This window comes from Ambystoma mexicanum, chromosome 7p, assembly GCF_040938575.1.
Source record: "Ambystoma mexicanum isolate Mex_15411 chromosome 7p, UKY_AmexF1_1, whole genome shotgun sequence".
In the NCBI taxonomy this organism is placed as follows: Eukaryota; Metazoa; Chordata; class Amphibia; order Caudata; family Ambystomatidae; genus Ambystoma; species Ambystoma mexicanum.
This window is the reverse complement of record NC_090939.1, coordinates 864172516-864197689: the sequence shown is the minus strand read 5'-3', so window position 1 is coordinate 864197689 and position 25174 is coordinate 864172516. Positions and strand designations below refer to the sequence as shown.

General features: G+C 43.2%; 1 protein-coding gene across 1 annotated transcript in view; it reads right to left on the bottom strand.

Moving 5' to 3' along the window:
- The window catches only part of LOC138526386 (P2Y purinoceptor 8-like), a 474410-nt gene that overhangs the window by 103970 nt on the left and 345266 nt on the right, over window positions 1–25174 (bottom strand). Inside the window, exon 4 of the mRNA XM_069637063.1 lies at window positions 4584–4671. The gene's annotated coding sequence lies outside the window, so the exon portion shown is untranslated. The remainder of the gene's footprint in view (window positions 1–4583; window positions 4672–25174) is intronic.

The window sequence follows — 25174 nt, the reverse complement described above, 5'->3', positions numbered from 1 at the left end:
TTTGAGGCATTGTAACCTGGTTACCCAGCATGCAACTCTTCTTGAGACTTTATCCAGGCCTTTACTTTCAAAAATTGCCTTTAATGATTTATGGTCAGTTCTCAAAATGAATTCCTCACCCCACACAACATTTTTCAGTTTTCAATTCCCCAATGGCACGCTAGAGCCTCCTTTTCTATGTCACAGTAATTCAACTCAGCCCCTTTCAACATGCGTGAAGCATGTAAAACTACATCTTCCGTACCATCCACTCCTTCTTGGGACATAACCACACCAATCCCTCTTTCGCTAGCATCCACCGATAAGATAGTCTTTTTCTTGGTGTCATACATAGCCAATGGTTTCGCCATATCAATTTTCGAATTTATTTCTTCAAACTCCTTTTGACAAGTTCTATCCCAGTCAAATTCAACACCTTTCTTTAGCAGAGCTCTCAAATTTATTACCCTATCCGCAACATTTTCTACAAAACGATGGTAAAATTCTATGGTACCTAAAAATGACCTCAATTCTGCCTTGTTTTTCGGAACTTGCATTCTTCTTATCCCATCAACCAAATCCTTCCTGGGTCTAAGACCTCCCTCAGATATTTCATGGCCCAAGTACTCCACCGTACGAGTGCAAAAGACACACTTCTGACCACGTAACGTAATTCCACGCTCTTTGAATATCTTTAGAACCACCGCCACTTTTTCTCTGAATGCCTCTTCAGTTTTCCCACATACTAACACATCGTCTTGGAAGCACCAGACATCTTTCACACCCTTTAGTAATTTGTCCATCACTTTTTGAAACACTGATGAAGCAGATATTAGCCCAAACGGCATACGTCGGAATTGATAAACTCCTTCATACGTAATGAATGCAGCAAGTTTTCGCAACTCAGTATCTAAATCTATTTGATGGTATGCACTTGCCATGTCTAGCTTTGCAAAAAACTTAGCGTTACCAATTCGACTCAGTAATTCACCCATATTGGGTAGGGGATGTCGATCAGCTATGACACACTTATTCACTTCTCTGCCAATCGCGGCATGGCTACCGCCGAGGTCGTAATGAGGCCCTAGGACTTTTAGAAAGCCGACTGCTGTCAATGCTATTTTACATGCTAATAGCTGTCACCAAAAAGCAACCATCCTCAACATCCCAGGAGGTGAATTTTATAGAGCATGCAGAAATTGTTCTAGAAAGGAAGCTTATGAAACAGAATGCATCCAACTGACTAACCATTTCAAACAGAGAGGCTACCCCAAAACTGCAGTATTACAAGCCTCCCAAAAATATTCACAAACCACCTGTGGAGAATTATTAGTTGCCAAGCCAGTCCTACAAACCCCAGGACCTAACTGCAGTAGACCCATTTCTATCATTACTCAGTACTCTTGAGATTCCTCAACCTTATACAAATTGGCAGCCAAACATTGGCATTTACTACATCTGGACCAATACCTTGCGCCTTATATTACAGAAAAACCCAAATTTACCTATACCAAGGCTAACACTTTGCAAAACCAACTCAGTCCTTCGTTTTTTGATTGCACAGCGAAATAACCCTCCCACATGGTTGAAACAACCAGTTGTTTTTCATAAATGTGGTACGTGAAACCAATGCCAATACGCCCACGATAATTGTCAAGAATTTACAGACAACAATGGAAGAAAATTCAAAATAAAAGATTTTATAAATTGTAAATCTAAATTTGTGGTGTATGCTATCATCTGTGTGTGTCATAAAATATATATAGGCAGCACCATTAGGCAATTAAGGGTTCGTATCAGAGAACATCTCCTGAGTTTCAGGAAACAGGACACTAACCTACCCTTGGGGCTCCATTGGCAAACCAAACACCAAATGGATAACCAAGCAGATATGCGCTTCATTGGTCTGATCAGAGCAAAGTGTGGTAAACGAGGAGGCAATATAAGCCTCAAACTTAGACAACTGGAATCCAAATGCATCTGTTGTTTTCGCTGTACTAGCATAGGTCTTAACACAGACCATGAAATGCATGTATTCCTGTAATATTGTGCTCACCAACTATTTAATTCAGAATTGATGAACTTGTATGTCTACTTTTGATTTACTACAATGTGTTCATGTATATTGTATATGTATATGAACCTATGTTCATCTTTTTTTATTCATTCATGTTTTGCTCTACCGCAGACATTGTAATTAGCAACAATACTACTTTGTAACTTTTGCACTGCCTAAATAAGCAACTCAATATCTATACAATTATGACAGGATTTTGCTCAACAACAATGATTAACTACTCAACTCAGTAATGATGTACTCCCACGTCTACTTTAGCTTCACTACAATGTGTTCATGTATATTGCATATATATATGTACCCATGTTCATTTTTTTGCTCTATGTAAGACATTGAAATCAGCAGCAACACAATTGTGTAACTTTATCTTTTGCCTTATAAGCCAACTAATAATTTAATTATTATGAAATATTAGTATTCAACAATAATGAATAATACAGTAACTATTTATTTGACAGTCTGCCTCCCCCTTATGCTACCTTCCACCTTAAATCTAGCACTATTATCCAACTTCACTCCAAATATGAGAACATCCCATCTGGCCCCCCACAACTATTTTTATTCACACCCCATGTTCTATTACTACAACTAACAACTGCTATAAGTATAATATGCTAGCAGTTTTCCTTTACTCTTATTCCTTCTGGCCAACATTACTCATAAGATATTATTATTTCATTTTCCACTGTGTATTTACATTAGTATTTTACAACACATCACAAGACACGAGCTTTGTTTACTTTTTTCGGGCACAATGTCCGTGCGTGTGATGTCACACGCGCGACTCGCGTCTGACGTCAGAGCGCTAGGCGCTCCTACTCATACTGTTCCCTTCCAGCTTCCTGCTCGGACAGAATCCAGCCACATCTTATGCTGCATTGGGGATTAAGGCCCTGCCATTGTCACATTGGATTATCCTTTACATATAGGTGTGCCACTTTACACAAATCTCGTGCTGTTTTGCACCGTTATATCATTAGCAGCCACATGCTACCTCAATATAACAGCTTTTACAGTATTACCTGTCATTGCAGACTCCTCTTGATGATATCCACTACATTAGGATAGAATACTTATCATTGTTACTGAACCTACAGGGTAAACTGATACCCGTTAATATAACTCACTCTTCAATTAGGTGCTTTATTCACCTACCAGTTATTATATTATGCCTTTTCCCATCTGCTTTCCCCACATAGGTTGTTAACCCTATCACCATCGGGATAATTTTTCCATATACCCAGGACCAATGGAATGTTTTTGCCCCCTCCTGCTTGACTCTACCAATACATCACTTCATACTTTCTGTCACTGTATCGATTTTCTTCATCACAGCTTACGTTGGTGATTTATTTTTATTTTTACATCACTCTCTTTGGGCATATTGCCTGACTCTGGCAGCACATTATTTTACCTCTTTGAACCACGGGTGGCCCATGAGATGCTCCCTCTGTGTAATGCGTTTCAAAAGCACAACATTAGCAATTTTCTAATTTACTTTTATTTCCACCACAATTATTCCACTATCTTGGATGCATGACAATATCATCAATTGCTGACATCATTCTACATGCAACTGAAACATTGTATGGCTACTTACCTGATATTATTTCTTAAATGTAATGTAATAATGATTTAACAAACTAATGTTTACTTTTCTTTAACGTTTCAAAACATTGCATTCACATATGCAAATGTATGATGCTTGCATATTAACTGTCACTCATTGAACTATTTACCTTTTTTTGTTCCTATTTGATATTGTCACATTTTACAGCCTTGACAACGACCCAGGGGGTTGAAACACGTGTCGGCTGACTTTTCTACTAGTGAAATAAATTCCAAGACGTGTTATAGATAACAGACTCATTGTGGACTTAAATTGGAATAACTCAGCCTATCCAAATACATGGAATTTGCGCGTTGAATGTTTGTTCATTCAGTTACATACTAATAGATGTTAATTTGATGTGTGTAATGAACGGACAGGGTGATATAGTTTCCCTGCAACCATATAGCGGTCATATATTTCACATCTGCACATATCAACATTGCAGCATGGCAAGCTTGCCCTGCTCTAACTAACGTAACTTACCTCACTATTTTTCTCTTCAAGGCCATGATGCGCTAATAGACAATGCAAATGGCAGAGGTTTCAGTATGTGAGACCCAATAACATAACTGCATAGTGCCTATCATTGGTGCTGTTTATAAGACTGGTCCTGACCCAGCAGGCAACTGATCACTGTCCATAGTACAGGAGAGGAACACAAATCTCTTGAAGAGCATGTTAGAAACACACTCTTTTGCACTTTACCACAGGTTACACCCAGCTGTACTGTACTTTGAACCACACTTTGTCACATATGACCATACAACATGCATCCAACTTTACTGCTAGAAGTGGAAAGAAAGACGTGTTAAACATGACTCCATTTTTGACTACCCACACTTACTTCTCATACGGCACTCAGAAATCCCTCATACATACATTTCTGCATGGGACTAATTCCTTCGTTCTAGTTACCTGTAGGGGAAACAGAGATGACTTTACACTATATCACCATCCTTGGGACAGTCTTCCCCAGCGCACGATGTGGATTTCTGCATCTCTCCTGTGTTTGACAAAGGAAATGTATATATTGAAACATTTCATTGTATTTCATTAACATGCATCCAAAGCAGTTACACCAGTTAATTTTCAATTTAAAACACTGTGCATGCAAATTATCATTTAGGGAAGACTACGCAAAACTTCCCTTCAATGAAGTAGAGTGAGGGGAAAACTCAAAAAATAATTAGGTTAGAGCATTTCTTACTTATTTGCACACAGTCCTCTTTCCTGACCTGATTCAATGAATTGATATAGTACAATGGACAAGCAAAGGACTAGAGGTGGTGGTGTGGTAGTAGCTTTAGAGATTCCATAATTTGTGTCATCTTACCCAGTAAACCTTTTTCTTCCTTTGTGTGTTTTCATATTATCCTGTACCTTAACTAATGAATGCATTGTCAGTGATGTAATGCCTGAGCAAGCTACAGATATTTGTTTAGGTTATTTTCATCTCCAAAGTAAAAGCTACAGGTCATCATTATCAAATGCATTTTTTGAAATTCTGAGGAATTTAAATCTGGTTCAACGTGTTTCCTCTCCCACATGTTTTAGGGGAAGTTCACTTGATTTAATTATCTGCAACCCCCTGCCACTATGGTGCCAGACCCCAATTCAAATAGACTTGTCAGCCACTTTTCTCATCCCTTTTACTCTTCTTTATAAAGTTGTTAGTAAAAAAGGACATCAAAAAGGTCACTATATTATCTCTTGGAAATATTCTTCTCTCCCGCTGGTAAGCTTTGATAAGATAAGTAGAGCTGCAACATCCAAGGTGGGGATTCCCTTCTCTGTAGATTAAATGGTGATAAAATATGTCCACGAATTAGATGATGCTTTAGATATTGTGCTTCCTCCTCAAATTTAGTTGATAAAAAAGAAAAAAGAAAATTCACGGTATAATCAAGATTTGAAGGATAACAAATGCAAACTTTGGAAATTGGAAAAGCCATGTCGCGAAAATCAAAAACAAATAATGATCTTCTTAAATTTTACAGCCAACAGGAGACAGATGATGAAAGATGTAAAATAAGATTATTCTCAAGTAAATACACAAGCTGATAATACATATAAAATTGTGTGTAGGGCAGTAGATACATTTGTCCTTTAAAAATTTACCCTTTGGAAGCTTTTGTCTCTCTTTATGAGAACTGCAATAATTGCTTCAGAGAGAAAATAAATGGCAGCTTTGAAAGTTTTTGGAACCCAAGATCCACCTGCTCAAGGCAAAAGAGGATCCTTATTCCCAAGTACATACATGAGCTGATAATGAATCTAAAACTGTGTGAGGAGCAGTAAATACACGTGTTTGTCCTTTCAAAACTGACCCTTTGGAAGCTGTGCCTCTTTTTATGAGAACTGTAAACATTTCTTTAGAGAGTAAAAAAATGACATCTTCGAACATTTTTGTAGCCCACGATGCAACTGCTCGCTTAACTATGAATTCCAAATTTGCAACTGCATTCTTTTACTATACCATCCTTTGTCGAGTTGCTTTCCTTATTAGCACATTTGAAACCCACATTTTGTGCTGATTAATTGATTCCAGTAGAGCTTGTCCAAAACCTATTCACAACATCCTTGGAAGACTTATTGCAGGTTGCGATTTCGTTTCTGTCTAATGGTATATTCCTGAGTTGTTTAGAAATACAGAATCATTGTTCCTTTGTTAGAAAGGGATACTTTGGACATTGCTGGGTTGAAAAATGTTTTCCCAGGATCCAGTTTACCTTTCCTTGGTAAAATTCTATGGGACAATAACAAAACAATATCCCTTCAACTAACTGATTTCATAGCTAATGCAAATTTATTGAAGACCTATCAAACAGGTTTTTGAACCAACCATAGTATTGAGACTGCTACAGTACAACTGATGGATGATATCCCCCTTGATATCCTCCTTATTACCTATGGTGAGTATACTTATCTGTTACTGATACTTGACTTATCAGCAGCATTCGATATTGTGGATCATCAGTTTGTGTTGGATACTTTGGGCCTTATTTACAGAAGCGATTTATAATGGTGCAATGCCATTGGAAAACGCTCTGTGAATCAGGCCATTTGTCTTATCGAATGGGCACCATCGGATTGTCCAAATTGGAACCTCTACGTCTTCTCATCCCCCAGTTAATGGGTGTTCCACAAGGCTCAGTTCTGTCCCCATTGTTATTTAATCTATATATAGAACCCCTAGGAGATTTATTGTCAAGTTCTCAAGTTTTATTCATCAATATGCAGATATACTTATATGTAAAATCTGAAGAAGATGTTCTTCGTTTAGTTCACCGTTTGTCCGCCATTGAGGAATGGATGAGGAAAGTCCATTTGAAGTCTAACCATCTAAAAAACTGATTGTTGGCTCTAACCAAAACACAGTTCTCCTCCCATACCCTTGTGAACTCTCAATAAATCTGTGCTTGCTTAATATATCTAAAAAAGATTAGTAGGCTTAGTACCAACTCTCATTTATGGAGGATTCAGAAATGTATTCCTCCTAATTCCTTTCATGACATGGTTCAGTCTTTGGCATTATCTCATATTGATGGCAGGAATGCTGTACTTACAGGCATTCTGAATAGTATCTTGAGACCTCTAAAGCTAGTTTTACATGCTGCTGCAAACTTGTTATTCAGGCATAAAAAGTGTATTTTGTGTCACCAATCCTAACAATTCTACATTGGCTCCCGCATGAGGAATGTATATGTTTTAAGTTGGGCTGACTAATCTTTAAAGCTCTAAGAATAGGCTATGCTTCCTATCTTGCCTCCAAATTACATCATTTGGCTCGGTGCCAGACCTCTCAACATTGGAATAAATGTAATCTGAAAATCCACCAAATGAAAAACAAATAAGACAAATACCAGTATTTGGAGTCCATAGGACCACATGGGGTATTTATTTATTTATATATTTGTAAAGCACTCTTAACCCTAAGGAATCTGGGCGCTGGTTACAGGGCCAAGCAGTGACAAAGGAGGGGGGGCAGGGCCGTTAGAGTTAGTCAATGAGTCAGGTTTTCTAAGGTTTTCTGAAGGTCCAGTATGAACATTTTACTGTGAGTGATATCACCTCATGGTAAATCTGCCAACTTTTGAAGGTAATGTGGAGGGTTTACTTCCAGCAAAATGCCTGCCACTTTAGTGCCGTAAGTAGCACCTTACAAAAGCTAACCCATACAACAATTTCTTGCAATTATTTTCTTGCATCTTATCAGACTTTCATGAGATCTTAGAAATATTCTGCTTCTTGACTAATACCGTAAGACTTTGAAGGCATGGAAAAAGAACATTATTGACATATACGTTTTTATATAGTTCTCAGTGGTGTTCCTAATTTCCCACCTGTTTCTAACACAATCTTAAAAAGCTGCTTATAGAATCCTATATGGCACTTTCCCTCTGGAAAGTTTGCTTATGGGCTCCTTAAAATAGATCCATGGAGTTATTAATAGAAGGCACAAATGGGGACGTTGTTCAGAAACATCAGATCTTCAAGCCGATTTGAACATATAGATCTATGTTGCTAAGCTGTAGGCAGTAACACTGAGGTAGCTGCACTATGGCAGAGGGCAAGGCTCATCTAATTGACCTTCGTGAGCTGGATCACTGGCAAAACTACACAGAAGTATGGAAGCTGCTGCTGGTCAGTTCTTGTGCTTGTTGGAAGTGTGGTCCAGTTCACTGATGGTTCTGAACATAGTGACCATGATCTGTTTATGTGCACTGTCTCGTATAGGAAGGCAATGGTGTGAAGCAAGAGCTGAAAAGATTTAATGGGTGATGAAATACTCAGCTTGCCATATTGCCTTGAGTGGTATGTTATCAACTTATTTGATGACAAGTTGTATAACGTGTTGCCACAGAGGTCCAGAGCTCTGGTTAGGGCAAGCTGCTCAGGAAGGATTCCATTAAGTATTCTAGAGGTCTAACAGTCTTTGCCTGTGGAAAATCTCTTAGTCCTCCTAGTTCTGAATGTGGGCCCGAACATGCCAGCTTGTTCTCAGCCATTACCAGCACTTTTGCAGGTTTTTATTTCTATCAGATTCTCAGACCCCATGATGATTAAAAGGGAATGCTTCATAGTTTTAGATTTCAAATGTAAATGCAGACTTTTGACTAGATCATGGAATAAAATAACGAGACCAAACTAAAGAAACTAAAATATTAATCTAATATACGGCCCCAAGTTTAAATATTAAATATGAGGTGGGCAGGGCCCTGAGCTGGCTTCCAAGGGCCAAACATTTGACCTGAAGAAACTATTCCTATTGACTCTGTTCAGGTCACAATAAGCCCTTAAATTGCTTCTGACAGGTGCACCATAATTGTTCCCTGCTGTAACCTGTAAATATGAGGTGGGCAGGGCCCTGAGCTGGCTGCCAAGGGCCAAACATTTGACCTGAAGAAACTATTCCTATTGACTCTGTTCAGGTCACAAGAAGCCCTTAAATTGCTTCTGACAGGTGCACCATAATTGCTCCCTGCTGTAACCTGTAAATATGAGGTGGGCAGGGCCCTGAGCTGGCTGCCAAGGGCCAAACATTTGACCTGAAGAAACTATTCCTATTGACTCTGCTCGGGTCACAAGAAGCCCTTAAATTGCTTCTGACAGGTGCACCATAATTGTTCCCTGCTGTAAACTGTAACCACCTGCAGAAATCCACATAATTGATGTGATTCCCTCAGCTGTGAGTGGTGTGTTTGGACCATGGGTACCTGAATTTTGTTACCATGCACTTCTACTAAAAAGCCAACCTGGAAGGCTAGTTGTGCCTTAAATGTTGTTGACAAATGTTGGCGTAGACGGCTTCTCGAGCAACACAGTTGTTATGATTAATTCAAATGTTTTGATCCATGATGTTTTTTATTTAAATCTTTTAATTGTAGAGTTTGGAGCATCTTGGGAGGTACTTCAGATTCCAAGGCCAGGAAAACAGAGAAAACACTGCGACTCAAGTGGTAGCACCAGTCTGTGCCCATTATTGTTATGGATGGAACGGCAGTTGATCTGGGGACATAGGATATCCCTGGGCTCAGCCTGCTGGCAGAGACTCCTTTTTCTGTAAGGCCTGTTTCTAAGCTGCTGGGTTCTTAGATGATGATGCTGGACCTCTATAAACAGAATGGGAATGAACGTGTTTCAGTCTGCCCAGCCTGACCTTAAAGGAAATCATCTCCCAGAATAGTGGGTTAATAATCTAAGTGCTGAGGCGCCAAAACAATGTTGCCCTTAATCTGCAGTATTTAGAGCTGCCCACGCTGGTCTGTTGAGTAATGAACCTACTGCGCAATGCACCAGTCATCACCATCCTCTACTTGGTAGTCTGCTTTCATTTTCTATTACATGACCAAGAAGAGAGACTTCTTCAATCAAGATATGTAGTGGAAACCTGAAGTTCAACTGTCCTTGGACTTAGCCTGTGCTCACTGATTTCTTCAAAGAGAATGGACCTTTGTGAGGGACCTACAGTACTCGGATCCTCCATTGAATTGAAGACTTACAAATTAATTGTGCTGACGTCTGACAATTGCGACACTCAGTGGAGCAAAAGCTGTTTGTAAGGATAGTGGCAGATGGCAAGTGTGTACGAATGTGAATGAAGCCAGATGGGTGGGCCTGCTAGCTATTTTCAATTCAAAGATGTTTAATATGGTAATACTGGTATGGAGTCCTGTAGCCAAAAAGGGACCCCCTTCAACTGGGGGCCAGAGTTAACTTACGCAAGCTGTTTCTTGGTTACACAAACAAGATGTTTGGAAGGGCCTCCTGTCTCTATGACACTAGACCCAATATAATTTCCTTTTCCTTTATCACATTCCTGAATGAACTTCAATCATGAATCAGTAACTTATAGTAGAAAATAAACTAATGTCTATAATAGTGAAAGATGATACACTTAGTCCAGAGACAGAGGCAAACAATCAGGTGCAAAGCATTTTCGGACCTGGGTCCATCCTCAGGGAACAAAGCTGGCCTTTCTATTTTCAACTATTAAAATCCATGCAGCTCTCTATTATCTCCATGACTCCTAAATTAATTTCAAAATAGTGTTGCCAAGGACCAGTTGTTGGATCCTTCATTCCGAAGAAGAATTGGGCACACAACGCTGTTCTATTAAGGCTTAGTTCTGTTAAGACTCCTAAATTCATTAGTGAAGTAACTACTCAAAGTGGCCCACTTTGGCCAAAAAAGTGGCCCATTTTGACCAAAAAAACAGTGCCACACTAGAATGTTGGTCCTGCAATAGGGCAATAGCCCCATAGGCCAGTCTGAGCCTGGCTTCCGGTTCTACTTAGGCCATAATGCAGTGTTTGGCTGGCAATGCCTGGTGCTAATGGCCCGCTCCTCCAGTTAATAGGCCTGAGCAGTGAGGACCTTCAACGTGGGTGATACAGCCATTTCCACACTCTACAGATTGCCAAACATGCCATAATGGCCATCACCAATAGCAAGCCAGAAATTGTCCTTTTTTGATTGAAAGAAACGGAGCCACACAATGCATGCAGTAACCTGTGGCTCAACTAAGATGGCTGACATGGACATGGCAGACAGTACTCCAGGGGAAGCATGTATCTTATTTCCATGGCGGCTGTGCACAACAATAGCGCATGTTTTCTAATTAGAGCCCCCACCCCGCACCCCCCTCTGCGAAGTCTGTACCCTGGGGGCATATTAAAAAGCAAAATGACCGCAAAACATTGGAAGAGAAGTGCAACTTGTGAATGAATAATGCTGGAACTATGCTAGACCTTTCCCCCTAAATATTCTAGGAGGCGATAATTTACTATCAGGGGCGGCACCCGGATCTTTCAAATGTCTCATAATCTGAAATGGGTCGTGAGCCTCAGGGGGGCCCCAGCAGCTGCCCCGTGTGGAAGTCAAGGCATGCTGATCCCTCATGCAAAAGAAAATAACATATACATAATATTTCATGCTAAGAATTACTGGGCATGTGTTTGCTCATGTTAAGATATTTCATGCTTTCTAGCACATGGAAAGGTCTAACCCTGAGCCTGCTCTACTCCAGGGTGACATGACATTTGCCAAATGTTAATAACATTTAGAGGTTTTTTGGGGCAGGAAGAGGAATATAAATAACCCTTCACAGAGCATGAGCGGCTGACATGTGAAAGCCAAGGAAAAGCTGGCCATGCCCCAATAAAAATTAAGTGCAGAGCATCCTTCTAGGACATGACGGTACCCCATAAAATCAGCTTCAACCCACTGAAAGAAATGCAGGTTAAGCGGTCAGTGCAACCATTTTTTCGTCATCATTTAGTTCTCTCGCCAAGTTTAGTGCTGCTCGCTGGTTAAACCAGCTGCACATTTTCTAATTTCAGTTATTTACGACATACAAATTTAACCAGAAAATGTGCCCTGCGGAGTGGGAACTCAACTTTCACAAAAATTAACTTTCCTAAAAGGACAGAGCATTCTGTGGGTGGGCCAGGGGGGCCCTAAGCAGCAGCCCTTATGTTTTATTAGAACCATATCTTTGGCATGGAACAGGCTGTGTTTTCAGATCTGACAGTATACAGCGGCAAATCCTTGTATTCGCCCCTTTGCCTTTCCATTGTCATGGGGCTGCATCCCCCTCACCTGCTGGTCATCAGGCTGGTGTCCAGCTCCAGCTGCTCCACTTCTTAGCATCACTTTGTCATTCTAGCACGTGAGCACTTTGAACTATGGCCTGCAGAGCTGGCCGTTAGCGCCTCTTTCCTGCTTTTTCATTACAATGGTGGGGGTATCCCGCCTTGATGCCTTCATGGAAGGGTATAGACTGGGCCTGGGGGGTTAAAGGCTTTCATTGTGCCCCTCTCTCCCATACACAGGGGCAGCGCCAGGCATGGGTCTGGGGGGGCTGAACCCCCCCCACTTTGAGACAGCAGGCACCACTTGGCTGTTATGCCCAGCCCAGGCTCAGACTGCTAGTACCTGTCACATTTCTCACTTCGAGAGCAGTGTATTTACTTAAGCAAATACACCGCTCTGCGAGGTGAGAAAACAGGCATCGAAGTGAAGTTAGAGGCAAAGGACAAACGCCTGCCCAGGGGATATCAGTAGACCTCTGCCCAACCCCATGTTGCAGCTAAAGCCTTAACTGCTGCCTCAGCTTTTACGTGGCTCATGATTTCAATAATTACCATTAACTTTAAAAAAAAGTGTATTTGTGTGCATGCAGGGATTGTATGTATGCATGCACACAAATGTGTGTAAGTGGGTGTATGGTTGTATGCTAGGAGGTGTATGCAAGTGCACACCTATGAATAAATGCAGTGTGAATGGTGTACATGGGTGTGACTGTGAGTCTTAATTAGCAAACAGTCTAAATGTCATAGGAGCTCCTGTGAATGGCAGATCAGCTGTGTGGGTGCATGACTGGTGGGTGAATGTGTCTGAATGTGTCTCCAACTTTAGTGTTTTTATGTGATGGTGGGGTTGGAGAGTGGGTCGGGGGGGGGGGGAATACTACAGTAGGACTGGCCAGGATGGGTCTTACTCAGGCATGGAATGTTGTACTCGCATTAAGGGCAGAGCCAACATGAGTGTTCTTACATGGGGAAGGCATGTTTCCTTATTTTGACTTGGCTTTTTATTTGACTGGTGTTAAGGTCAAAGGCAGCATGAATATTTGTACATGTTAATGTTCATTTTTAAGGACATTTATACAGCGTACTATCACCACCGCAGTGGTCCCCTGGTGCTCTGGTGGATCTGAAAAGGGTAGGGGAGGGTTAGTAGGTTGTCGCGGGATAAAGGTAGAGTGAGATTTCTGATGTCCTGTTGGCAGCTTCAGTTCGGTTAACACTGTTCGCTGAGCATGGGTGCGGTTTACAGATCGGTAAACTCCCATGTGCTCTTGTGCGAGATTGTGTGTGGTTTGTTTTGTTGTTGCAGTGTAGTGAAGTGCATGCGGTCTTCTGTGCAAGAAAGTGGTTGTGGTTGTTTTGGGTGTGAGAGGTGTAAGCAGAATTTGAGGTTTTTGGCAGGTGGGTTAGTGGGTTACCTCGTTGTTTTAGACATCTGCGTTAGGTGTCTCTGCCCTTGCTGTCTGCTGGAGCATTCCTTGGTGGTTCATTTGTCTGGTTCTACACGAGGCAGTGGCATATCTCTGAGACTGTCTAGTGATCTGTGGGTAGGAAGGTGGTGAGGGCCTACCCCTCCCCAAGTTGAGATCACTAAGGTTGTGGGTTGTCAGTGGGGTCTGCCTGCCATCGCCTTCCTGAGCTCCTGGGGTGCGGTCACATCCCTCCAAGTCCTAATCACTCTCTGTCCTGTTGGGTGCTAGTTAATGATTAATGTTCCTTCATCTACAGCTACGGTCCCTGTCCTTTGGGCTTTGCCTAGTGGTTTAGCTTGTTAGAGGGTGAATCCTGGGCTTTCTCCCTGCCCAACTACTTCTTGCCACGTGCCTTTGTTTGTGGCGTGTTCTATTTCCATTGGTGCCTGTTAGTTGATTCCGTCTGGTTCTGAGGTGAAGAGCCAGGTTTTGAGTAGTTTCCTGAATTTTAGGTGGTCCTTTGTATTGTGTATTTCTTTCGGAAGGGTGTTCCAAGTTTTTGCTGCCAGGTGGGGGAAGATTTTTTTGTGTATGGTTTTGGTTCCAGGCTGATGTCGTTGCTTGATCTGAGTGTTCTTGTCGGTTGGTAAATGGGTATTTTCTTTTGTAGGAATTCTGCTCCTTGGCCATGGATTGCTCTGTGCGTTATGCACATCATTTTGAACTTGATTAGTTGTTTGATTGGCAGCAAGTGTAGCATTTTTAGTGCTGGGTTGATATGGTCCCTTTGTGACAGTTTAAGGAGGAGTCTGAGCCGCTGCATTTTGGATACGTTGCAATTTCTTCAGCAGGTGTTCCGGCATTCCGAGGTAGAGGCTGTGTAGTAAATTCTTGACATGATGAGGGTGATGATTTTCAGTGTTTTATGAGTGAAGGACAGGAATGGTAGATTATTTTTATCAAATGTAGGAGAAAGAAACATTTCAAATGGATTGTGTCCTCCCACGTATTCCTCATCTTTGATATTCGATATCCAGCTTCAGCTGCTTTGGAAAATTATTTTGGCAGAGGGCGCTGTGCGCCGATGCAGTCGACTCGATGTCCCTCGAGGGCATCTGTCTTGAGGATGATGTCATCGAAGGTATATATAACACGTGCAGCGCCTGTTGGCTTCAGTTCTGTTTTTCCGAGTACGCTTACGCTTTGATAAACACAGCGCACTTCTTTAGTTCGAATCGTGAACATTTCTTCTTCCTCGACACCTACAAGCCCGAAGACCAGGTTCAAGAAGTGTCGAGACTCCGACTCAAAAATGTCGATAACTGACCCACATCGAGTATGTCTGTGGTATCTCAGTGTGGACACCTCCAAATGCCAGTCTATGACTGGAAAGGCTCGGAAAGAGCGAAAGGGGAAATTGGTGGTAGGTTAAAAAAAAAGTATTACCCCTCAACTACCCCGTCATAAAAACCTTTGGACGAGCCGAGGGGCAACTCTCCTTGAAGGAAGGAGATTAAAAGATCCAGATCGAGCATTGGCTCCTACCTCTCCTCATCATCATTGACGAAATTGAAAAAAGATGCACCACAGGTTGCCTTCTTTGACTTCATCATCAGACACATCCCCTGAGAGGGTATCTTGTCACATAGAAACCTTCACAGCGGCCAAATGGGAAGCATTTATTTCAGAAATGCTGAAAATATTTGAGAGGCAAAAACCCTCAGCAAGCCATGCTCCTACCGCGCCTTTCAAAGAAGCCAGTAAGGAAAGGCCTCGAGCCAAATCGCGCGAGCCCTCGAGACGGGGACAAAGGCCAAATCCTCATCGAGAGCCGTCGAGGCCTCGATGTGATGAGAAATCATCGAACGATCCTTCAAGTCATAGGTCAAAGCATACGTTGAGATCGAGGTTGTCGACACCATCGATGCCATCGATGCCAGCTGTGCCTTCGACACCAGCAGCACCATCAATGCCAGCTGTGCCATCGACGCCAGCCGCGCCATCTAAACCAATAGCACATTCAACAGCATCGAAGATTTTGGTAAAGGTTTCCACGACTCTTCGAGCGTCGAGTTCACAATTTCTTAAGCCTTCGATGCCTATTACAGACAAAACATATATTCATTTACCAAGGATGGATTACTTTAAATCTCTCACCTCAATTTATGAGGAAAATGAGCCATCAAATAATGATGCGCCATTTGGCCTTCAATATGGTACGCCAAATGTGCCTGAGAGTTTTATTTTTTCATTAGAAGATCTTTATGACAATTTGCAAATGGCCAGTAGGGTAGACACCTCACCAGAGCTCGAATTTGGTAGACCTGAAGCTGGTGAGCATGCAGATGCGCCATATAGACAATTCATGTCTAAAGTTGTAGACTACTTAGGGTGGAGTAGGCCTACCATCCCCTATGAGCAGGATGATCTAACGGACATTCTTGATAAGGGTTCGCAAATGGATCCCATTTTACCATTTCACATTGCTCTCCAAAAAGTGTGGCAGCAAATTGGGAAACGCCAGAGTCTAATCCAGCAGTAAACAAAAACCTGACAAAAAATGACCCCAAATACTTATCAAAACAACCCACTCCAGAGAAGCTGGTGGTACAGGCAGCTACCACAACTTCAATGCAGCCAGCATATCCAACTATCCCTTCAATGCAGCCAGCATATCCAACTATCCCTCCAGATACTGATGACAAGAGATTAGATGCATGGGCAAGAAAGGTATTTTCTGCAGGAAGCATGGCTCTTAAATCAGCCAACTCTACATGTGCCCTAGCAAAATTCTAGCAAAATTCTCATTCATTCTATGGGACTGTATTTCCATGGTGGCAGAGCACATTCCCGAGGGGGGGGGGGGACAGAGACGGGTTCTTGGCTATTGTTAGAGATGGCAAAGAAGCCATGTGTGAGTCTCTTCAGTCGGGTCTGGATTCTGCTGACAGCATCAGCAGAGCCATGTCAACTAGCATCATAACATGCAGATCTGCCGGATGTGCAGTCAAGACTCCTTAACATGCCTTTTGACGGGTTTCACCTTTTTGGCAACAAGGCTGACAAAAGCCTTGAGAAGTTGCAGACCTCGAAGGAGGTAGCCAAATCCTTGGGTGCCGTTATTAGGCAGCCTCAGCCCTTTCAGCCCAGTGGACAGCCTTGGAGGGGTAGATCTTTTCACTACTACTCCTCAGTTGAAAGAGCGAGAGGAATGGCTGGTCAAAGAGGCCAAAGAAGATTCCTTCCTTATGGACAAAGGAGAGGTGTAAAGCCCACTCAAGCAGCGGCATACTTACCAACAGTCACTGCATCAGCTCATCAAAACCTCAATGAGGTCTTGAGTCACGAAACACCACAGAGGCAGGCTGCCTCAGCATCTGAAAGAATGGTGAGACATTACTTCAGATGCTTGGGCATTGGAAACCATAGCCCAAGGTTACTGCATCCCCTTCATTCAGAGACCTCTGAACCATCCACCAGGGAGCCACTCTTTGAGGGTTCCAGATCCGCTCCTTGTGCTGGAAATTTTGACTCTACTCGAGAAAGGCGCTATCGAACCAGTGCATGTAGTGGAGAGGAACAAGGGATGTACTCTCCATATTTCCTAATACCCAATAAAGACGGAGGACTGAGGCCCATCTTGGACTTGAGATACTTCAACAAGTTCCTCGGAAAGGACACATTCAAGATGGTCAAACTTTCTCAGATCCTTCAGGCCTTCCAACTCCCGGATTGGATGGTGTCATTGGACCTTCAGGATGCTTACTTTCATGTGCCAATCCATCTCAAGCACAGAAAGTAACTGAGGTTCGCCGTCAGTGGTTCTCAGTATCAGTTTTGAGTTCTGCTTTTTGGGCTGACCCTGGCCCCAAGGGTTTTCACCCAGCTTATAATGGTGATGGCAGGTGTCTCAGGAGAGGGGGCATTCACGTCTACCCCTATCTGGATGATTGGCTGATCAGGGCGCGTTCTCCCAAACAAGTTCTGGATCTTCTCAATGTCACCTGCCACTCTCTTCACAGACTGGGCTTCTCCCTCAATTGCAAGAGGGCCATATGACACCTTCTGAAAAGCTCCAGTTCATCAGGTCTGTACTGGATACATCCTTGGGAAAGAGCTCATCACCATAGGTGAGGGCTCAAGACATGATGCAGATGGTCTCCACCTCATGAAATCCTGCATTTCTCTGGTGCCAGAGGCTTGCCTGAGAATGAGATCCCTTCAATGGGCTCTCAGGACACAATGGTCTCAATGTTCGGGCAACATGTCAGATCTACTTCAGGTTCAAAGCAAGTTTGCACAGGATCTTCTGTGGTGGGCCTGTGAGGACAACATACTGAAGGGAGAACCTTTTTGGCAACCATGGCCCGAGACAATAGTAGTGACGGATGCCTCACTCAGGGGTGGGGAGCCCATGCCAACGATTTGACAATCAGCAGTCGTTGGTCTCCATCGGAATCCAAACTACACATCAATATTTTAGAGCTGAGGGCAATTAGACTAGCGCTGAAGGCCTTTCGGCCCTCTGTACGGGGAAAGAATGTCCTGATAATGATGGACAAAATAGTGGCCATGTACTACCTCAACAAGAAAGGAGGTGTAGGGTCACTACCACTGTGCAGAGAGGCAATGCCGCTCTGGTACTTGGCAATTCAAGAAGGAATCTCCATATCGGCAGTTCACCTAGCCGGAGAGAAGAACACGGCAGCGGGCTGTCTGAGCAGGCAGATCATAGTCTCCCACGAGTGGCAGCTAGCTCAGGAAGTCCTTCAAGAGATATTCACCCTTTTGGGAACCCCGCTAGTGGATCTGCAAACAAACAGTGTCAAACTGAAGTGCGAACTCTACTGCTCCAGGGAATTTCCTCCTAGAGGAGCTCTAGGAGACGCGTTCATGGTGGACAGGGGATTTTCACTCCTGTACATGTTTCATTCAGTCCCTGTCAATACTCACATGATCAGGAGGTTGCGAAAGTTCAGGAGACACATGATCCTAACTGCCCAGGATTGGGCCAGGAAGACATGGTACCCAGACCTTCTGGACATGTCCATCTGCTCTCCAATACGTCTTCCAATAAGAGAGGACCTTCTCTTGCGAGAGGAGGGTCAGGTTCTCCATCCAGAGATCAAGACACTCAGCCTTCACACATGGTTTCTGGGAGGCTGAGATACAAGGATTGGGACCTCTGGGATGACGTAATGCAGATTTTGGTTTCGGCCACAAGGCCAGCAACAAAGTCTATGTACCGCTGCCATTGGAACACATTTTGCAACTGGTGCACGGACAAGAATGTAGACCCTTTATTATGTAAGACACCAGAAGTGTTATCTTTTCTACTATACCTAGCCAATCTGGGGCTCCAGGTTGGAACGATTAAGGGCTATTTGGTGGCAATGTCCATATTTAAGTGTTTGTCAGAGGAATCTTCATATTTCAAGATCCCATTGGTGATACAATTTCTAAAGGGGGTCAACAATGTGTTCCCCCATCTCCTTTCCAGGTTCCAATTTGGGACCTTAATTTGGTATTAAAGTTTCTTACGTGAGCACCTTTTGAACCCCTACATTCATGTCTGTTAAGATTGCTAATATTTAAAACTATCCTCTTGGTGACATTACCTTCAGCCCATTGAGTGAGTGAATTGAAGGCACTATCATCCAAGCCACCCTTTTCTATTTTCCCCAAGGACAAGGTGGTCCTGAATGTTAAGCCTTCATTTTTACCTAAAATAATTTCATATTTCCATGTAGGACACAAAATAGTATTGCCAATTCTCTATCCCCCACCTCACCCTGTCAAAGAGGAGAGATTACACAGTTTGGATCCACGTAGAGCTCTGAGCTTCTCACAAACTGGGTCAGGCAGTGACTAAACAGACCTTATCCAGATGGATTATTGTGGCAATTTCAGAATGCTACAAGCTGACGGGCAAGGATCCTCCAGAAGGTTTCAGGGCCCATTCCACCAGGGGCATGGCTACATGTACAGCTTTACAAAGGGGTGTCCCGATCAAAAACATTTACAAAGCAGCTACGTGGTCTACTATACACAGGTTCACAAAGCACTACTGCCTTTAGTCTTCCCTTGGTCAGGATGGAAGCTTTGGAAAAGCTCTCCTCCATTCGGTTCATGGAAACCATTAGTAACTAAATTCTTACTCCCTCCAACAAAATAAACACTGCTTTGGGAGTCTATCAAAGATGAGGAATATGTGGGAGGACACAATCCAGAACACGTTACTTACCCCTGGTAACGTTCTTCCTCCCACGTATTCCTCATCGCCCGCCCAGCCTACCCCACAGTAGAATTAACCATGCTATTACAGCTTTCGCTCCTTCAAAACGTAGTACAGTCACACCTGTGCTTATGCGAGTAGTTTCTCCTGTATGAAAAACAGAACTGAAGCCAACAGGCCTTCAATGACATCATCCTCGAGACATTGAGTCGACTGCATCGAGGCACAGCAGCCCTCTGTCGATTTTGGTTTTCCGAACCAGCTGAAGCTGGACTTCAAATATCAAAGATGAGGAATATGTGGGAGGAATATCCAGTCGAAATAACGTAACCAGGGGTAAGTAACTTATTCTTCTTGATTATTGCATTTACTTGTGGTTCTAATGTTAGCGCGTTGTCCATTAGGACTCCAAGGTTTTTGACTATTTTCGATGGTGTGGGTGCTGTTCCTAGTTTTGTGGACCATGGGCCATATTTAGATAAAATGTATCACCCAATCGAAGATTGAACTCATTTAATGAGCTGTGTTTATTTATTTATTTATTGCATTTATTGACAGCACCCAAACCCGTAAGTATCATAGCGCTGGTACAACTTGGTGAGCAGGGAAAACAAAGTACAGTACGGAGTAAGAGAGAGGTAACAAGGTACAAAAGCAACATAATAGTACAAGGTCCGTAGAAGAGGGAAGATATCAGGGAGGCCACTTTGAAGTAGGAAAGGCTTAGTTGGCCATGCTGGGATTTGAACCTGCGAATCACACACAGATTACAACAGCATGCGCTCAGCCCAATCAGCTATCTTACCGGCTAGCCAGCAAGAGCATTTTTTCTTTCTGTGGCATTGCAGTTTATTACTGGTGTTAACGCCAAAGGCAACATAAGTATTCTTACATTGGGGTGGGGGCATTTGTGCAGCCTGCAAGGCAATGCTTTATTTCACTGTGGCATGATATTTTTTACTGCTGTTAGGGAGCAAATACAACATGATGAGAGTTCTTATATGGGGAGTGGGCCTTTTATGTTACCAGCAAGGATAGGTTTTCTTATTGTGGCATGGCTTGTTTTCACTGCCAATAAAGTAAAGCCAACAGGAGTATGTTCTTACATGGGGATACTGGCATGTATTGGCAGAGCCAGCATAAGCATGCTTTGTTATAGTATTGTTACTGGCATTATGGACAAAGCAAATATGAGTATTTTCCTATGTGGCAATAGTGGCATATATAGGTGCACCAGAATAGACATGTGTGAGCACAATCGATATGAAAATGCTTTTTTACACTTGCAGAGTACTGGCATATAGTGGGCAAAGGCATTATGAAAATGTGGTTGAAAATGCTCCTGTGCTTTTTTGGTGGCTTGGCATCTAATAGAGTTTTTTTTGTTTTACCCTGCAAAACTGATTGTAAACTGTGTGGCTTTTTACTTAATTTATCACAGAAAGTGTACTGAAAAATACAATATTTTACCCATTATTTAAAACCTTTTCTCAAGGGGACAAACCCCCCTTGATTGGTTCGCCCTCCCTCACTACTCTCTGTCACTCCTATGCATTTGGCTGGGGGCAGAACAAGTGCCCTTCCTTCTGCAGGCTCTTCTTAGTGTGGGCCCTACTACATTAGCTCCAGGCCCCACTTGTTACAGAATCATGGCGATGCCTCTGGTGAGTTGGAGGGAAAGATGGATCTAATGGGCCAAAGGAAAGCGTAATATCTACTTAGCCTCCTGGGCTTGGGGAGGGGACGGCCGGATGGGGGTTAATCAGTAGTGCAATAGGTTTAATGTCCCGTCTCACTAACAGTTTTCCAAACTGCCATCCAGCCCCCCAAAATTCTGAGGCTGGCTCAGCCCCTGCCCTTATGCTCTGCTCCCAGAGACTGGCCGAGCACCTGGACGTGGATGATGTTAGTGGAGCCCTGCATTGTAAATGTTCCCTGGACACCAGTTCCTTGCAGGGTCGGACTGGGGCATACAATTATCACGTGCACCAATGAAAAAGTGGCCCGCATTTGTAAATGGCTATTAATTCCTTTTGTGACAAACTGAGTAGTACCCAAGGGTGAGGTTTTTTGATCAAATATGATGCAAATTGTTCATTTAATAGAATATTCATTCAGTAACACTGGTCAAAACTACAAGCCGCATGGTGAAGTAACTGGCCCTCATGGGCCAAAAAGGGTGCTCGCTTTGACCCAAAAAACGGTCCCACACTAGCATTTTGTGTTTTTGGTCTGGGCATTGCCCTATAGGCCAGTCCGAACCTGGTTGCTTGCATGATTTCAAGGCCTCACTGCTGTCTACCAGTGTATGGGCCCCTACCTCCCCAGACTGTCGTCATCTAGAGTTTGACCTGTGGGTGAAAACAAAGAGAAGGTGCCCCACTGGATTCCTCGTAGTTTACAACCCCTTTTCCACTTTCCTGGTGAGTGTTGCCGTCCGGCTTTGTGATCCCCCACCTCCCCTTCACCAACCCGCTTTCCTCTTCCCATTGTGTTTCCATTACTTTTCTCCTTCATTTCTTTTTATTTTGTGAGTTACATATATTGCTTGCATCAGAAGAGCCCTGTACGATGCGGAAATGAGAGGAGGTAGCTCAGCAGGTTGAGAAACTGCAGATGAAATGTGTGTTTAAGCTACAAATCACACTGCTCCTTTATGAATCCTAGTGCAGCCAACTGTGCCCCTTTCTGTTATCATAAGGAATTTATATTTAAACTGTTTCTATTTCATTTTTAGTTTGAGCTGATAGGTGGCGCATTAGCGCCATCGATAAGCTGAAACGATTGCATTAGAGTACAGATGGATGGAATGGCATGTGAGGAGGGACACAAAGCTTGTAAGTGCTGTTTGGTTAGTTACCCACCAATTGACAATTTCAAGATCTGTTTGGAATTCTATTCACACCCTATAAGATCAGCAATGTGGTTGCTGCTTAAACAGCACTGTTTAAATTTGGCCCAGTATCTGATGGGGACACTGATGGCTTTCAGGTGGTAAATGAGCTTAAGGTTGTTAGCGTATGGTCACTCCCACTTCAGACACACCATTCTCTGTATTGAATTATTCAGCAGGGCATTTACATTCTCCAGTATTGCCAAACCTCAGTAGTTCACTTCACATTTTGCTAACTATTCCTGGCTCCATAGCTTCTGGAGAGCGATCAATCAGCAAACTCTGCCACATACATCAGATCGCAAATGTCACAAGAGATGCTCTCTCATTTGGCATTGATCTCAATCATACCAAAATACTGCAAGGCATTCGATTTCTCATCTATAATTAATAAGTTAGCTTGTATCAAGGTGAGAAAAGTAAAACGTTGACATCTCAACTGTTCCCAGGTCTGGAATAAAGAGAGAGTGCCCGAACCGGAGTACACACGGTTACCGTGTCGCCCAGTCGCGGTAATGAACTTCACAGGTACCTTGCTGCTGTGCCCCTCTGTGCCCTGAAGCCTGCTACAGTGAAACTGGCCTGATCCATCCACCAGGAGCGGAGAAATTGCCACTGTCCTGCCAGGGAATCATCGCTGTAACTTTGCTGCGGAAAGCTGCAGAGCCGCACAACTGCCGCATTTGAACCTGCAACCGAAGTGGAGTCAACTACCGAAGTTTAGCCGGAGTGCAACGGGGGTCACTGAGTTCTTACAGCCGTTATTGGTGGCCCCTAGCGCATCAATCCACTTTTACGCACGAGTGTTCCCTGAGGGCCACTCACCTTTCCACAGGTAGTCTGTGCTACCGACCCATTCCCAACTCCTGGAACCTGTTCTGCCCTTTTGGGGAGATCCTCCACAAATAGTGGGAACTCGTTCTTCATTGCCTTACCCACCTTTCTGAGCTGCTACAGCCCCTGCAAGAGACCCTGGTTTCGCCCTTGTGCACTATCGCGTGCACAAGTACATCGAGCGCTAGGCTCCTCTCTTCGTAGGGACTGGACTGCCTCTCAGTTAGGATTTATTTAACGAAGAACTGCCTAAAGACTATTAGCACTGCTTGCTTCCGTCCCTCTTAGGTTGTGGACCCATTCTGTGCTTTACCCCTTTAGGCCACTTGGTACTGTATATGTGTTTCATAGTAGTGTTGTATTGGTTTGATGTATTACTGTTGAGGTGAAGTTCAAAGGCCTTGAATAAATGTACATGTATTTTTTATATATATATATATATATATATATATATATATATATATATATATATATACATATATATATATACACCTGACTGGGAGTGATTTATAAGTGTCCTTTACTCTGTGTGCTCATTGAGGTATTTCAGTCACTCTCACCCCTCCTGAGACCTAGTCTTGACCGCCACCAATGCTACCTTGATTGGTCTGGCTTGTCCAGAAGGTTACCCTGTTCCAAGAAACTAGGGTGGCCTTCTGAACCTCTGGCCAGCAGGTCAGAGTTCATAAATCCATTTTAACAGCGACCAGCCGACTAAATCAGCAATTCCTTGCTTCCCCCTTACTTCCAACCAACTCCACTCTGTTAGGCCAAAGCTCCCCCAATCAAAAAGTCCTCAATCCGCCTGTCCTCGCAGGAGACCATGGGCTGGAGGGGTGCCATTCATGACTGGGAAGCTGAACTCCCTTCCTTCTCTCAAGCCCCCTAGCCGCTGTGGCTCAAAGTGGGGGCTGCGCTGCTGGAGGAGGAAAAATCCCTCTTGATTCCTAACAAGCTCACTTTATACTCTTTACAGTCCAACTGGTCGCTTACATAGCACCATGGCACAGAGGGGTATATGCCCATCTTTGGCTCCCCCTGTTGCGTCATTATATTTCCATCAATGTTGTACTTATGTTCCAAAAGAAAAGATCCATGGCACTCTTTGATAACTGCACCGCATCGCCTCCATAATATTCTGGTGACTTTAAGTTAATCAGCTCGTGGCGGATCTACGTGAACCCCACTCCCTTGCAAAACTTAGCCATTGCTCCATTCAACTTCCTTCGAGACTTCACGATCGCTGAATGTGACTCTGCCCCTCTCCACATTTTTCTTAGTACAATCTCTGACCTCATCATTTCTGTGTCTCCCAGGCGGGCGCCCAAACTTTGCAAGGTCCCCATAATTCCTCTAAGCAACATTCCTCTCCACAGGCTTGTAAGATCGTTGCCACCCAGGTGTACAAGCAAGACCTCAGGTGTGGGGCACCACTGCAAGAGCCTATTTACATGATCCTCCAGATGTGTCCATTTCATACCTGGAATTCCCTAATCATTCGACCTTGAAGTGTCTTGCGGTCATTTGCTCCCTTTATGATG